The following is a 15252-nucleotide window of genomic DNA, read 5'->3' as shown; positions in this document are numbered from 1 at the left end:
GAGTCCATCCGAACCCGAACAATCGGAATTTGATTAGCGGGGGCTGCTGAACTTGGATAAAGCTCTAAGGTTGTCTGGAAAACATGGATACAGCCAATGACTATATCCATGTTTTCCACATAGCCTTAGGGCTTTATCCAACTTCAGCAGCCACCGCTAATCAAATGCTGAAAGTTTGGGTTCGGATGGACTCGAGCATGCTCGAGGTTCGCTCATCTCTAATAATAACACATACATTGAATATAATTCAATTTAAAAAAAAAAGCAAAAACTGCTTGCATACTGAACTTTATAATACATTTGCCAAATATGTATTTCTGACATCGGCAATTGGCTGCCTCCCAGTATCCCATCACTGCTGAGCATGTATTCTGCTCACAATCACTACATCTCTTTGCAGTGTTATTTCAGGCTTCCTGTTTGTATGGTTGGAACAGACTACCAAACCAATTATGAATTGCCTGTTGGCCCTTTTTTTAGCTTTGATAATGTCCATAATATAAGCATGTCATGAATAGTTAGGTATGTAATTATCAGTTATCTGTGTTAATCCTGTTCTACTTTAATATTGAATATAAATATTGATAATTTACTATGCCATCACTTTTCAAACTATGTACTGTATTGCACTAGAAATTTCAGAATCCACTCTGAAAATCCAATACACAGCCACCATTGCAGCCCCCGCCGCCCGCAGCCCGCCACCGAGAGCATACATTACCTACTGTCATGCTCCCGGCCTCGGTCCCGCTCAGCCATCAGTGCTGCCGTACACTGATTGGCTGAGCTGGACCGATGGGAGCCTCACATGCAGCCGTAGTGCCGAGCAGGCGATGTATGCTCTTGGTGGCGGGCAGCGAGGGTTAACTCACATATTCACAGCTGGATGTCAATCCCGCTGTGAGTATGTGCTCTCATAGGGATGAATGGCACTGGATCTGCAGCGGATTTTGCTGCGAATCCGCAGCGTGAAATCCGTTGCGGATATCCGTTATGTGTGAAGGCACCCTGAAGCTTACTTAAAATACATTGTTTTAAAACAAACCTAAAAGCTATGGATATCTTTAAAAAGCATTTTTTATACTCTTGTTTTTTTATGGTGCAAAAAGCTCATAGGAGTTTATTACAAAGGTTGCTTAGTTTTCGCATTTACAGTCCCTGTAGTTTCCTTTGTGACCCCTGTTTCTCTCTATACTTGTACTTGTATCTGCTTCCTTCTCTATCTACAGCCCTCCATGAATGCTCTTCTTTCTACTGTCATCCCATGTGTAACCCCCTCTAACCTGCCTACTGCTGAAAGCCATTTGGAATGATTTGTTTCAACCTTCTCTGAGTGGCAGTTTAAAGTTATTAAATTTATAACAAAGACTATTTTTTAGGAATGGGAGGCAGAAACTGACTCAATTACTTGTAAATAAAGCAACCAATACTTACTGTTGTTATATGTAACTATAAGTACAGTATATGGCAGTAGGCTTGGCAATATATTAATATTCTGTCCATGTTTGTGATCAGAAAGAATAAACATAATTCTAAGAAAATGTAAATTAAGAATATCTAAATGAGAAGATGAATGAAGCAAAAACAACTCATGTACATTAAGCTATATATATGGTATTTACTGTTTTATTTGCATTGAGAGTTTTTCTCAGTAATTGCCTTGATTCATTTAGAGTGTGTTACTTGCTCAGCATGACAATTTATCCTGGGAATTCAGGAACAATGAATGTAAATGTTCCTTTGATTGATTATCCAGACTGGTTATCCTAAGAACGCCATCCACAATTTATCATTGTGTGAAGATATATTGCCTGAAACCAGTTTTCAGATGTAGCTGACGTTCCCTCTTTTCAGCACTTTAAAAAAAAAATAAACCATGTCAACCAAATTCTTTTATGTCCCAAAGCAGAACATTTTTCAAGGTTATAGAACTAACGTTTGTATAAATATTTCTATTTTAGGGTACTTCTCTATTAAGCTTAACATCCAATAGAACTACTTTATTAAATGACTATTCTTATTATTACAAGTGTATTTTAATTGACGGTAATGAAAGCCCATTAGCCTATCAAAGACTTGTTTAATTAAGTAATGAGATATTAGAAATGAGATAGCATTGATATTTAAGGCAAGGTTTTCTATGCATTTAAGCAATGGTTTCATCTAATGTGTACTCATATTACAGTAGGATATTTCAGGGCTCCTATTGATTGTGTTCCATTTCTTTAGGTAAAAAATAACATTTCAGTTTAGCTAGCTCTTACTTTGGTTCCTTTTCAGTTGTATTGATATCACAAATGGATTTTTTTAAGGGCACTTACTGAATACAGTGAAGAAACCATGCACAATCTTCACAGGTGTAGTGTCAGGGACTTACCTAACCAGGATCCTGCGGTGACCTCCTCCAGCTCGGCTCGCCGTCGCTCCGCCTGCCGGAGTCGAGTGACGTCACGGAGATCCGACGGCATCCCTGACAACCAGGGACGCCCCAAGCTCACGTGACAAGCAGCTGGCCGGCAACTTAGCTTAGCGGCTTCTACACTCAGGTTGAGTGACAGATCGCTCTGCCACTCAGCCTGCAGGTCTGCAGCTGTTGTTTAGCTGGATTCAGGAGGTCGGACCAATCAGCCTTTGGTCCGGGCTCCTGATCCAGTATATATAGCAGTCAGAACCAGCATTACCTTGCTGGCTATTATGTTAACTCCCTGGTCCCAGCTTCCCTGTCTACTCCTGAGATCCCCGTTCCTAATTCCTCTGTTTTGCTCGACTTGTTATCTGACCTCCAGCCTGACTATTTGACTATCCGATTGTTTGCTGATTTTGTACCGCGTTGTCCGTTTGGTTCTGACTTGGCTTGTTTACTATCCTTTATTGTGTTTGTTTGTCTCTTCTGTTGAGTGTTCCACATATACAGCGTAGGGAACGCCTTTGTGGTTGTACATGGCCGCCTAGGGCCGACTGAGGCAAGTAGGTAGGGACAGTGGGTTGGTTCAGACTCAGGGCCCACTGTCTTGTTGTGTCCGTACCTCCCTGTCCTGACATGTAGCCTGTAGTATGGGTATAAATGAAATAGGAATTTGTCGACTCTAGTAAGTATAAAATATAAGCCCCATTCTACACATGTAATATACAAAAATGTAGCATCTGGGTCATCTGCAATATCAATAAAAACAAGATGAAATTATTAAATGTGAATTATTTGTATGATGGTGTAACACAAATACCTAATGGTAGGAACATAAAAAAGTAATCTTGTTAATTACTTGGAACAAATATATCATAAGTCAATACAATCCAACATAAATCCATGACCATGACTGTCTTTATCTATAACAGATGTGTGATGCTTTAAAGTGAATGTTCAGCCTTACTATAAAGTAAGCTCTTAAGCTCTCTAAAGTGAATTTTATCAGTTACCTGTATATGGCTATAAAGGGATTTTAAAGCTAAAAAAAAAGACAAAGTTGCTGTTATAAAACATTCATTCAGTGGAAAGCTATGGATACAATATGAAAATATTTTTTTTCCCATTGTTTCTTGGTACTTATGGTCTTTAATAAAAATTGTGTTTAGTTTAGCTTTTACAGCATCTGCTTTGTCTCGTATGAACTCTATTCTCTCTCTGTACAGAATCTATATAATTCTCTTGAGTAGACTACCTTTTATCTGCTCTCTACTCTAATTTCACTGAATTGCAAGAATGTCTATTCCTTTAAAATATTAAATTAACATGGTATTAATAAGGTAATAACACTCACTACCCTAGAACTGGATGGTGTTTGATGCTTGTTGTACTAGTAGCAATAGTAGTAGTAGTGGTGCTATATGGCCCTGTATACCTGGATATTGTATAGCTAAATATTAGGATGCTGTAGATACAGTGCATACCTCCTCCCTCCCCCACACTTTTCAGGCTCATTGCTGGAATCCAAGCAGGGAGGGATGGAGGACGGAGGCAGCATGCATGCTGTGGATCAGAAAATTCTTCTTGACACTTGAGCTTTGAGAATGATCTAGAACTAAAATTTTCTTTAATTATACATATTTTATACATATAGACATAATAATAAATAATAGGGGATGGCTATACCAAACTTTTAGTTAAGACCATTTGAGCTCTCTGAGCTGATAGTGATTGTATACATGAAATACACTACCTCCAATAAAAGAACACGGATTGCCATTAATATAGCATATTCAGATAGATATCATAACCAGTACCATTTATTTCTGAGAGTGTTCACACATCCTTTTAAATGTTGCCAGATCTATGGTGAAAGCTTAGGACTTATCATCTGTTTTGGTTTACCCTGTACTAAATAAAAAATGTGCTTTCCAAGACTGACTAAAATGAAAGAGGGAAAACTAGTATACATTTATCAACTACATATAAGGTATAATTAAAACATCTCAGTACTCATACTAAAAAAATTTATAGGAAAATTCTAACTTACAAGAAAAACTACAAAGGCTTTGATTATGTGGGGAAAAAACATTATGTCATGTATATGGCTTATTAAATGAGCCAACCACTATGTGTGTTTTTTGGCGCAAGCTACTTATAAATGCTAACAATCCGGGTAATTCTCCAGGGTGGCCTGACAGCACAATTTATATACATTGCTCTATGGGCAGCTCTCAATAACCTCTAATGGAATAAATAGAGCATGCAGGCACAGCCAATGCTTGATCCATTCATGGAGCTACCTGATATTTCCAAGTTCAAAACTTTTGCAGGCAATTAGACACGTTAGACAATGAATAAAGTACTGGCTGCACATGGGTGGAGTTCTCTGTTCATTCCTGCCACAGTTGTGTCCCCGTTCTCAGGATTGGTGGGGACGCCAATAGCCGGACCCCCACTGCTCAACTTATCTCCTATCTTATAGATAGGGATAATGTCACTAGATGGGAATACCCCTTTAGGGACATTGCAGATGGTAACTGGTGACGGTTAACCTGTGCAGTGGAAGTACCACTACCTCATGGTTTCCTATGCTCTGAAGGAAAATGGACAATGGGAATGGCACATCACCCGATGTTGTCAAAATGATGACAACAGTGGAGAGCAGAAGACAGCGGGAGGCCTGGGAATTACAGCCTTTTAACACTACCACTAGATGTCAGGAAAGTGTAACTTTATGGCGAGAATGTGAATGTGTGTGTCATTTTGACCCTTCACCACTTGTCAAGTATATGGTACAGAGAGAAAGTGCAATAAACATTATAAAAAAAGTGCAGATTTCACATTTCATAGAATGGCAATAATGTACACTTGGCGGTTGTTTTGCACCAAAATGAACCTAAAAGTACTGCACATAGCCTTCAACTGTATCCACACCTTCAGGAAAGAAACTATACTATAGCTCAGAGCCATGGGCTCCCAGCCCTGCCACTTTACCTTTAAGTCGCAGACTGCTTTAAAGCGACTCTGTACCCACAATATGTCCCCCCTCCCATACCACTTGTACCTCCTAGCTGCTTTTTATCCAAAACCTGTCCTGGGGTCCGTTCGGCAGGGGATGCAGTTATTGCCCTAAAAACAACTTTTAATCCGGCAGCGCTGTGTCTAACGGCCGGGGCTTACATTTGTATATGCATTAGGCTGGCACCACCTCTCCATCCTTCCTCCCCACCCTCCTCATCATTAGGAATGATCCAGGAACATTTACTGCTGTTTTAGCTTTGCACAGGTGTATTAACGATCCAGCCCATGTTCATTATACACACAGGTGGGGAATAGGAGGCAATCTGCCTGGAGCATTCCTAATGATGAGGAGGGTGGGGAGGAAGGACAGAGAGGGTGTGCCAGCCTAATGCATATACAAATGTAAGCCCCTGCCGTTAGACACAGTGCTGCCAGATTAAAAGTTGTTTTTATGACAATAACTGCATCCACTGCCGAACGGACCGCAGGACAGATCTTGGATTAAAAGCAGCTATCAGAAGGTACAAGTGGTTTGGGGGGGGGGCAGATTGTGGGTACAGAGTCGCTTTAAGGCCCTATTACACAAAACGATTATCAGCCCTATGTGGCCGTTCTGGCTGATAATTGTTTCATGTAATAGGACGTGTTAAAAGGCCAAGATCAGCTGACATGCACAGTGTCGGCTGATCGTGGTCTTTCAATATGTGGAAAGAGCACAATTTGTACAGCAGTCGCCTGCTGAGCATTACTCCGCATAAGAGGAGTGGTGGAGGCAGACTGCTGCCGACTTCAATAGGAGGCTCGAATGATCTAGAGATTATCCAGGCAGCCCCTCACGCTTGCTGTCTGTGCATGTAAAAGCACAAGCGAGTGGGTAACAAGGGGGAAGCAAATGCTGACCTTACAGTTCGGCGCTCACTTCCCCTAGAACATTGTTTCGTGTAATATAGCCTCTAGGCCTGTGGCTAGTATTTTTTTGCAAGGGGTGGCAAATATGTATATATATATATATATATATATATATATATATATATATCACAATTTAGGCAATTCTTGTGATATTGTGATTTACGCAACAAGCTGCATGAACATCAGATCCAAAACTCTGTATTTGCCCCCGATGACACCTCTATGCAAACCACATGTTCAGTTATGATTGTAGTGTATGAACACAGACCAGGTTTTGGCCAGTAAAGTAGTACAGTACATAGTAGTCATTACCAAACTGTTTTACATTCCCATCAGCATACAATCAATATGAGATACCTTTCGATCAGTGTGAGACTTAACAAGCTAGATAGGACTGTTTAAGATATACATTTAGTAATATTGTAAACTACATAAACAGACACAATGTAACCTTTGAAAATTATAGAAATCTGCCCACCTACTGCCAGATAATATAAAACTGCCTGGAGCTATTTTTCATGGATTATGACCTTTCTTGCAAATATTCTTAAACTCCATCTGCCTCATATATGTTCTGTTAAGAAAGATAAATTTAACTCCAGCAGCTGCTGAGAATGGTTGATTTAAGACTGAATAGTGATAATGGTGACAATTCCCATGTTTCAGAGAGCCACGTTATCAGGAGCTTTCCTATACACCCCACTAGGTCGCTTTTTAAATGTCAGCCAATTGTTTATCACCGGAACGAAATAAAGGCTGGCGCTCTGAAATAAAACATCAAATATTTTGCATTTGATCATGTCTTAACCCGTGCCCGCTTCTCCCCGTGGCCTACTCACTTAGAATTATTGATGCCCGAGGCATAATTTCAAAGGGCCTTTAGTCAACTAGGACTCTACAGTTAAAGATATCATAAGGCAGCAATTTTTCAAAGAAACTACAGCTGTGGGTTTTTCGAATAGAAAGGTACTTTAGTGTCTTTTCTACATTATATATATTTTTTTTAGTGAGAATCAACAAAGGATACAGAAGATGAATGTGACAATGGATCCCCCATTGATTTCAATCAAAATACATCTTTGATAAAGCAAAGAAAAACGGTCGTCTAATTAATCAAAAGTTGACACAGAACGCCGGCTCTACAGCCCCGTGCAATTTTTAATACAGACACACAAGCTTTTCAATATCCCAAGACTATCTTGAGAATCAGTTGATTGATGTATGAAAGCTTTCGGTTTTTAAATATGTCTGTTTGAGATAGTTTTATAATAATCGAAACACTCTCTTTGTAGATTAGAGAATGGCGTCTTAAGTAATGTAGCCCATTGAAACATCATAAAGTAAGTCCCCAACTGTTTTCCCTTTGAATACTTTGAGATTACTTTATTACATTTCTGCTGGCAATGATCTGTGCATGAACTGTCTAGCTCAGCTCAGGCTAATAATTGTTTTTCATAAATATTCATACATCACATTCAGTTTTTTTATTTTTTTATTATTGTCTCTTTGTGGAATATGTGCTGTGCTGTTTGCTTTTTATTTTTTTTTATTCTATTATCAAATACTGGTAATGATTTTCTTATTATGTTATTTTACTGACACGCTACTGACACTGTTCTAATCCCTGGACATTCATTTTCTGGAAGAAAATAAAATATTAAAGGCTACTTGTCACCGGCACAGATCTCCGAGTAGATAAGGGCCGACATAATTAGATTCTGTACAGTGAGTTGGTGCTCAATGCAAATGATAAGAGATGTTGTAATATAAAGGCAAATCATTAGGTAGATTTTTTTTTTTATGTACATTAAGTTTTCCCAAAATGAATTAATTCAACCAATCACAAAACATGTAGAGGATAGTATAGGAAAATGAAGCATATAAATATGTTTAGGTGCTTTAGGCACTGCAAAGTGGGGTTCACCCATACACCCATCCTATTTCGATTTACCTCTGGGTTCTGACCTGTGCCAACTATTATACCTAAATGAGTTTTCTGGCATAAAATGTCCATTTTAAATACTTTTCCCAGGTAATTCTGAGGTAATTTATTATCATCCCCCATTCAGGAATTTTATCCATTAACTATAGCAAAAGGCAGCTGCAGAGAGTGTCACTCTTTGGAGGACTCAGTATGTTCATGTATTCCACAGACAATTTAGTAATTTAGATGAAAATTATGTAATTTCTAATTTTCCCATGTGGGATACAGCTGAATCAAAGTATTGAAGGATTCTTAACAGACTAAAGTTACTCTATGCGTAATCCTACCTAGAAGAAAGGGCAAAAGGTATTGTACTGGGGTGAATTTACTAAAACTGTCTAATTTTTAGAGAGGAGAAGTCATTCCAGTTCAGAGGAAGAGTTTGTTAAACCTTAAAACACGTTGTATGTGCTTTATGGGGAAATAAATTGCCCTTTATTTTGTATGTGGCATGGTATTCTCCATGCAACAGGTCTCGCAATAGTACATGTAGATTGCACCAACCAACCCTCCGCTTTTTCCTGCTGATGACCTTCTCAAAATGGCCTCCAGACTTTTATTGAGCACTGGTGATCCAGACAGGGATAGGCCGCCTTTGTGTTTTAAGTGACACTGTCACCCCCTTTTTGCATTCTGACTTCTCTACACAGATGTAAAGGGTAAATTTTACAGTTGTCATACCTTATTTTATATTATACGTCATTGTGCTTGTTCACGTTTAAAATGATCTTTTATTAACTGCAGATTGTGATAAGTGGGTGGGGCTTCACAGCATCAGCGCCACTTAGCCCTGCCCACAATGCCAATGTTAGTCCCGCCCCCTCGACACTCATTAGTGTTGGGCCTAGACCTTTAGGCCAGCCTGTTCCAATGGTCAACGAGGGGGTGAGGCCTATGGTCCCATGATGTAATGGAGGGGCGGGGCCAGTGGTGGCGCTGTGGGAGGGGCTAAGTGGTGCTGTTGCCGCAAAGCTCTGTCCACTTAGCTCAATCTGCAGTTGATGAAAGATCTCTTTTTACTTGAACAAGCAGCATGAAGTATGATATAAAATAAGGTATGAAAACTGCAAAATTTACCCTTTACACCTGCGTAGAGAAGTCAGAATGCAAAAATAATGACACAGGGCATGCCTCCTTTTGTGCCCTGTGCCATTATTAGTTTTATATTTTTACAGTTAACTGCCACCTCTGTCCAAGACAGTAACTGTCCAGAGAAGGAGAGGTTTTCCATCGGGATTTGCTACTGCTCTGGAAGTTCCTGTCTCGGACAGAGATGGCAGCAGAGAGCATTGTGTCAGCCTGCAAAAAATACATCACTTTCTGCAGGACATATAGCAGCTGATAAATACTAGAAGAGTTGAGATTTTTAAGTAGAAGTAAATTCCAAATCTATAATCTAAATTTTCTGACACCAATTAATTTTAAAGAAAAAACATTCAGTACCCCTTTAAATGCTTAAGTCTTCCATTGATTTCAGTGGGGTTAGTCGAACATTTGAGAATTGACAAATCCTGAAATAACTATTAAGCTACTTTGGTAGGGGATGTTATTGTCCTGCAGGAGCTTGGGATGATTTTTAAATTTGCTGAAAGACAACGATTAGCCGATCATTGATCGTTGTCTTAATTACATGGAAAGTTATCTTCCCTGATTTGGCAGCTAATAGCTTCATATAATAGGGCCCTTAGGCCAGTCCTGTAATCTATTCATTACCCTTTACCCATATCAGGGCAAAACATATTATTGATTCTAGGCTTTTCTATTACTATCAAAAAGAAGAATGCAGTTTTCATAGCCACTATATATTCCAATATGAAGTAAATATTTTTTTCATGTTCATTGTACAATTCCTTTGATTTTTCTTACTGTGGCTTCATAAAAAGTAAATGTTCTATATGAAGCAAATGCTAAATAAATATTTGATTTTCAACTTATGACATTACCACAGGGCTGAATGTGAATAAGTTGCCTGGGAGGAAAGAAGTTTTCTGTACATTGTATTCCATAGTTGGCATTAAACATTCTGAGCATTGTACACATTGTTGGAGGGTTTCTAACTTAAAGCTTCTTTCATTTTGTTTAATAAAACGTAAGTAATAAAAGTACATAAAAGTTAGTTGTCACATATAATTTATACTATATGTACTACACCTTCTTAATGCCTAGCGCTGCAGGATTTTAAAGTTTTTGATTGACTCAGTCACCTTAATCGCCTTTTGTAACAGCGGTAAAAAGCTTAGTTGAAGCACCTTCTTTGATATGATGCCACAAGATTTGAATTTTGGTATTTTCTACAATTTTTTCCTGCAGATCCTCTAAAGCCCTGCCAGGTTGGATGAAGACCATTGGTGGAGCAATTTACAAGTATTTTAAGATTTACCGTATCTCTCAACCAGGGCCACTTCTGTCATGAGGCAAGGTGTGGACTTTGTCTCAGGAAGCAGATTTTCTGTCCCTAACAGGGGCAGCAACTGGGCCCTGTCATTTTATTAAAGTCACTATTATTTTGTATGTGCCCCTGGTGTGAGTTGGGCAGCCGCCACTTCATCTTTATGCCTGTCAGATCCACCCCTATACTAAAATCAACTAAGTTCAGGACATGGGTGTGTAGCGACAGCCTCATGAACAGGTCCTGCACTGGATTGGTGGCAGATAACGGTAGATTTGTAGTTTGCTGAGCTTGACCTCCCGGCTCCTTACCCTCCAGTGCGCTATGTGTTTGGGCACTTCTGATGTATCTTCCATGGTCCTTCTGATCCCCATCTGCAAGTACTGGCAATCACAGTATGTGCTGCTCCTCTATGGCACACAGTTGGCTGCTATGTGGCTTTTCGGTTGTGTCCTTGGTTTGCCACATCCGAGCCCAGCATGTAAGGTTCTAACACGTCAGTATGTTCATTGTAGAGCAGAGTGCTGCTTTCCCCCTCCCCGACCTGACAACGCTGCTGCTGTTGTCATCCTCCTCTTGGCTGGTGCTGGCTCCCAGGTTCTGGTGAGTATTCATGAACACAGTGCTGAGTGATGGGGTCAGGGAGGTCACAGTGAAAATGACTGCACCGTGACACAGAAAAAGGCAGATTTCCTCCTCTACTGCTCTGGACACAGTTTACACCCTGGCAGCTCCCATAAGCCCTTCATGTAGTGTATGTTACCCTCTTCACACTGTGTCATTTCTGGGAAAGTCAAATTGTGGCTAGTTATCAGTGAATGGAACTATGATTTCTTCTGGGGCACTGTGAACTACTCATGGCATGTTTCAGGAGGGCATTTGACCAGTTTGGTGCTTCACACTGTCATTTTCAGAGACCATAATGTGTGTTTTACTAATTTGTGGGGGGACAGTATGTTGTGCTGTATAGGAGGCACATTGTATGCAGCACTATTATAATCAGGGGCACATTATGTGGCTGCATTATATTCAGGGAATATAACATGTGACATGGTGTATGAAGCTGTTAAATTCACAGGCACAGTGTGTGGCACTATCAAGGGGGCACGGTTTGTCACACTATCAAGGACACACAGTGTGCATGCACAGTGTGTGGCACTATTATTTTCGGGGGGATGGAAATGTGGCAGTATTATATTCATGGGGCACAATGGGGGGAATTTATCAAAGGAAAAAGTTGTATTTTCTGGTTTAAAATTTTGCGAACAAATGTTTGCATTCGGCCATTTTACACCAGCTTCACCAGGGGGGCGGGGAGGGGGTGTGGAGGGGCCGGAACAGGGGACGCAGACTCTGGGTCCGCTTCATTTATCATTTTTCGTGCCGAAAAATGATGCGGAAACCTCAGAGCTGGCGTAGGTTTCCTGGCGCACACACTGGTGGGTGCCGGATTTATGTAGAGGCAGTGAGCCTCTACATAAATCTCTGTACTGTTGGCGCTGCAGGGACATTTTTATGCCGGACTTAATAAATGTCCCCCAATGTGTAGCAGTATTATATTCACAGGGTGGTGTGTATGATGCCATGAGGATATTCTCTTAGGACCCTTTTACATGGGCCAACATAATGCCGCAAGACTTACAAGACATACAAGACTACAGAGCTCATTAAATCGTGTTGCCAATAAAGGGATTATACAGGCTTACAAAAACATGGCTGTCTTCTTTCAGAAGCAACACCTCTCATGTCCTATCCAGTTCTATTGAAGTAAATGGAGCTGCATTGTTATACAACACACAACCTGTTGATACAGGTGGCGCAGTTTTTGCAAGAAAGTAGCCATGCTTTTCTAACTCTGGAAAACCCCGTTAACTTCATTATAGTCACCCACATTTTCCTGTTTACACACTCATGCAAGTACAGATGATTTTAACGATTTCACAGAATCAGCTGACGAGCAAGATGGGGGCAGGGATTTCAATTTTCCGTCTCAGACAGCAGAAGAGCTAGAATCTGCCCTGCCCTCAGGGACTTTCACATAGAGGTCCCCAGAGGAAGTCGATGGGCCCCAGTGCAAAATTTATCTGCACTCCTGTGTTGTCTTGGCTGTGTGCTTAGGATCATTGTCTTGTTGGAAGGTGAACCTTCGACTCTTGGGTTTGTTCTAACTCCGGTCATGCAGCAGTTGATTACCAGTGGCGGAAGAAGTTGGATGCAATGCTAAGGCTGCCTGGAAAACATGGATACAGCCAGGACTCCCTAGAGCATCATCCAACTTCTTCAGTCAACAGTAATCAAATACTGCACGCTTGGGTTTGGGAGAGGGTGCTCAAGGTCTGCTCATCTCTAATTGGGAACTCTGTACTCCATTCAGCTTTCCCTCATCGCTGACCAGTCTCCCCATTTCATGATGCTGCCACCACCATGCTTCAATGTAGGGATAGCAGTGGGCAGGTGGTGAGCAGTTCCTTATTTTCTCCAGACATGACACCTAGGATTGTGGGTAAAAAGTTCACTCTAGGTATTATCAAACAAGGGAATCTCATTTTTTAAAGGCTAAGAATTCTTTGGAAGTTTTCTTTGCAAACTCCAGAAAGGCTTTCATTTGTCTTCTATGGAGGAGAGGCTTCTTTCTTGCCACTCTGCCATAAAGCCAGACTCTCCAGTTTGCTGGAGTGCTGCTGTGATGGTTGACTTTCTGAAATTTCCTCCCATCTTCACACAGGAAATTTGGTGCTCAACCAGTTTGATCATTGGATCCTTGGTCACCTCTTCTATCAAGGCCTCCCCCCCCCCCTCCGATTGATTAGATGGGTGGGGTGGCCATATCTAGTCCTGGTTATTCCAAATTATTATGTTTTTTTTTTATTGATAAATGCTGAAGGCCACTGTGATCTTGGATACTATCAGTGCATTGTCAGCTGTCAGACCTTGTATTAACCTTTTTGAATCATGTGCAATTAACGGAATTTACCACAAGGGGACTTCAAACAAGGTGCAGAGACAACTCAGAGATCTAGAGAAATCGGAAGCCCCCAGAGCTACATTTCAAGTATCATAGCAAAGATTTACCAAAGTTTTAATTTTATTCTTTTTGATACATTTGCAAATATTTCTAGAATTCCATTTTCACATTCTCATTATGGGGAATTAAGTGTAGAACATTGGGTAAAAAACTTGATTTTAAAAAATTTAAGCACAAGGCCACAATACTGTATAGCAAAAATGTGAATAAAGTGAAAGATTCTGAAAAGTTTCTAAATCCATTTACATACAGTAAATATATTTATTATCCCCCAATGTGCCTGCTTTGATTTGATCACCTGTGGCTCTAGGATACAACTATCGTAGGGCATCAACTACGATACTTATCTGAAATAGTTTAACTGCAATCTCCTGGTCTGTGATGTAAGTATTGGAATTCAGTCTCCATTGTGCATGCAGAAAAGGGATTCTGGAAAAGTATGTGCAGGATAAGTATAAGGCAGGAAACACCCACAATGTTTTTTTTTATTTTTAGAACAGGAAGTCTTCATATAAAATTTTTCCTACTAATATGGGATATACATTATTAAGAAGAGATTGCAAGAACAATATTGTGAAACAATAGCGAGTCATATTGTCAATAATTTTGAGAGCTTTCCCATTAGGATAAACAGATGAAATATGTGAAAATGAACGTGTTTCTAGTGTAAAGGCTTTTCTAAAAATGCACTGATATATAGACTTAAAAGGTTTCTGTACACCTGTACACTTAAAAGGTTTCTGTACACCCTGTCTGGCCCCCATTCTTCCCATACACAAGAATGCTTGGCATGGCCCAGCAATCCTGTGTTCTATACGAGGAGCAGTAAACTGCTATGGCTGCGGCTTATCTCTCCCAGAACGAAGGGGTCAGGCGGTAATTTACCATCATGCCTGACCCCTATCTCCATTGACATAACCTGCCGGTGGTTGGAGAAACCCCACGCACCTTGTAGTAGGCAGGTGTATGGCCATTAAGGCTCTGATCCCACAATGTCTTTTCATTTGAAAAATCACTGTTTTTAAAATAATGGCTGTTACTTTATAATGGCATGATCATTATTAATGGTTGTCATTATCAAAAAATGGCAGTGTTTTTGTCTAAAAAAATACATAGCCATAGTCTGTTCTGGTAGTATTGGCTGTTAGTCCATGCAAGTAAGGGGGGTTATATGGCAAAGTGTGTGCACTCTTTCACAGCAACGGTATAACCACAGTTAAGAAAGGAAAACAGGAAGTGATGAGATGAGGACTGTGGGTTGAAAAAATAGCCCGTTGATATTCCTTTAAACTATGTATGTGGCTCACACTTTACCAACTCAGTTGGAAAACCCCTTTAAGCAACATTTATACTAATGCTAACTAGGTCCAGATGTTTAAAGTCTTTCTGAGTACAGATGGAATAGAAGAACTGAATTGAATGGAATTTTATAAGATGACACTAAGCAGAAACCATTAATGGACACACACATTTGAGGCAGGTAACCGTTCATTATGATGTTATAATTTTATTACGTG

At 40.1% G+C, this 15252-nt stretch overlaps 1 long non-coding RNA gene across 3 annotated transcripts in view; it reads left to right on the top strand.

The window, feature by feature from the left end:
- The window catches only part of LOC138798555 (uncharacterized), a 228033-nt gene that overhangs the window by 75439 nt on the left and 137342 nt on the right, over positions 1 to 15252 (top strand). The window contains exon 3 of one of the 3 annotated variants that reach the window (XR_011364099.1): positions 7630 to 7677. The exons of the other annotated variants lie outside the window; for them this stretch is intronic. This is a non-coding gene — a long non-coding RNA (uncharacterized lncRNA). Of the gene's footprint in view, positions 1 to 7629; positions 7678 to 15252 lie in introns of those variants that run through there. 3 annotated transcript variants of the gene reach the window in all.

Source organism: Dendropsophus ebraccatus, chromosome 8, assembly GCF_027789765.1.
Source record: "Dendropsophus ebraccatus isolate aDenEbr1 chromosome 8, aDenEbr1.pat, whole genome shotgun sequence".
In the NCBI taxonomy this organism is placed as follows: domain Eukaryota; kingdom Metazoa; phylum Chordata; class Amphibia; order Anura; family Hylidae; genus Dendropsophus; species Dendropsophus ebraccatus.
The sequence above is the reverse complement of the archived record's forward strand: the minus strand, read 5'-3'. Positions and strand labels throughout refer to the sequence as shown.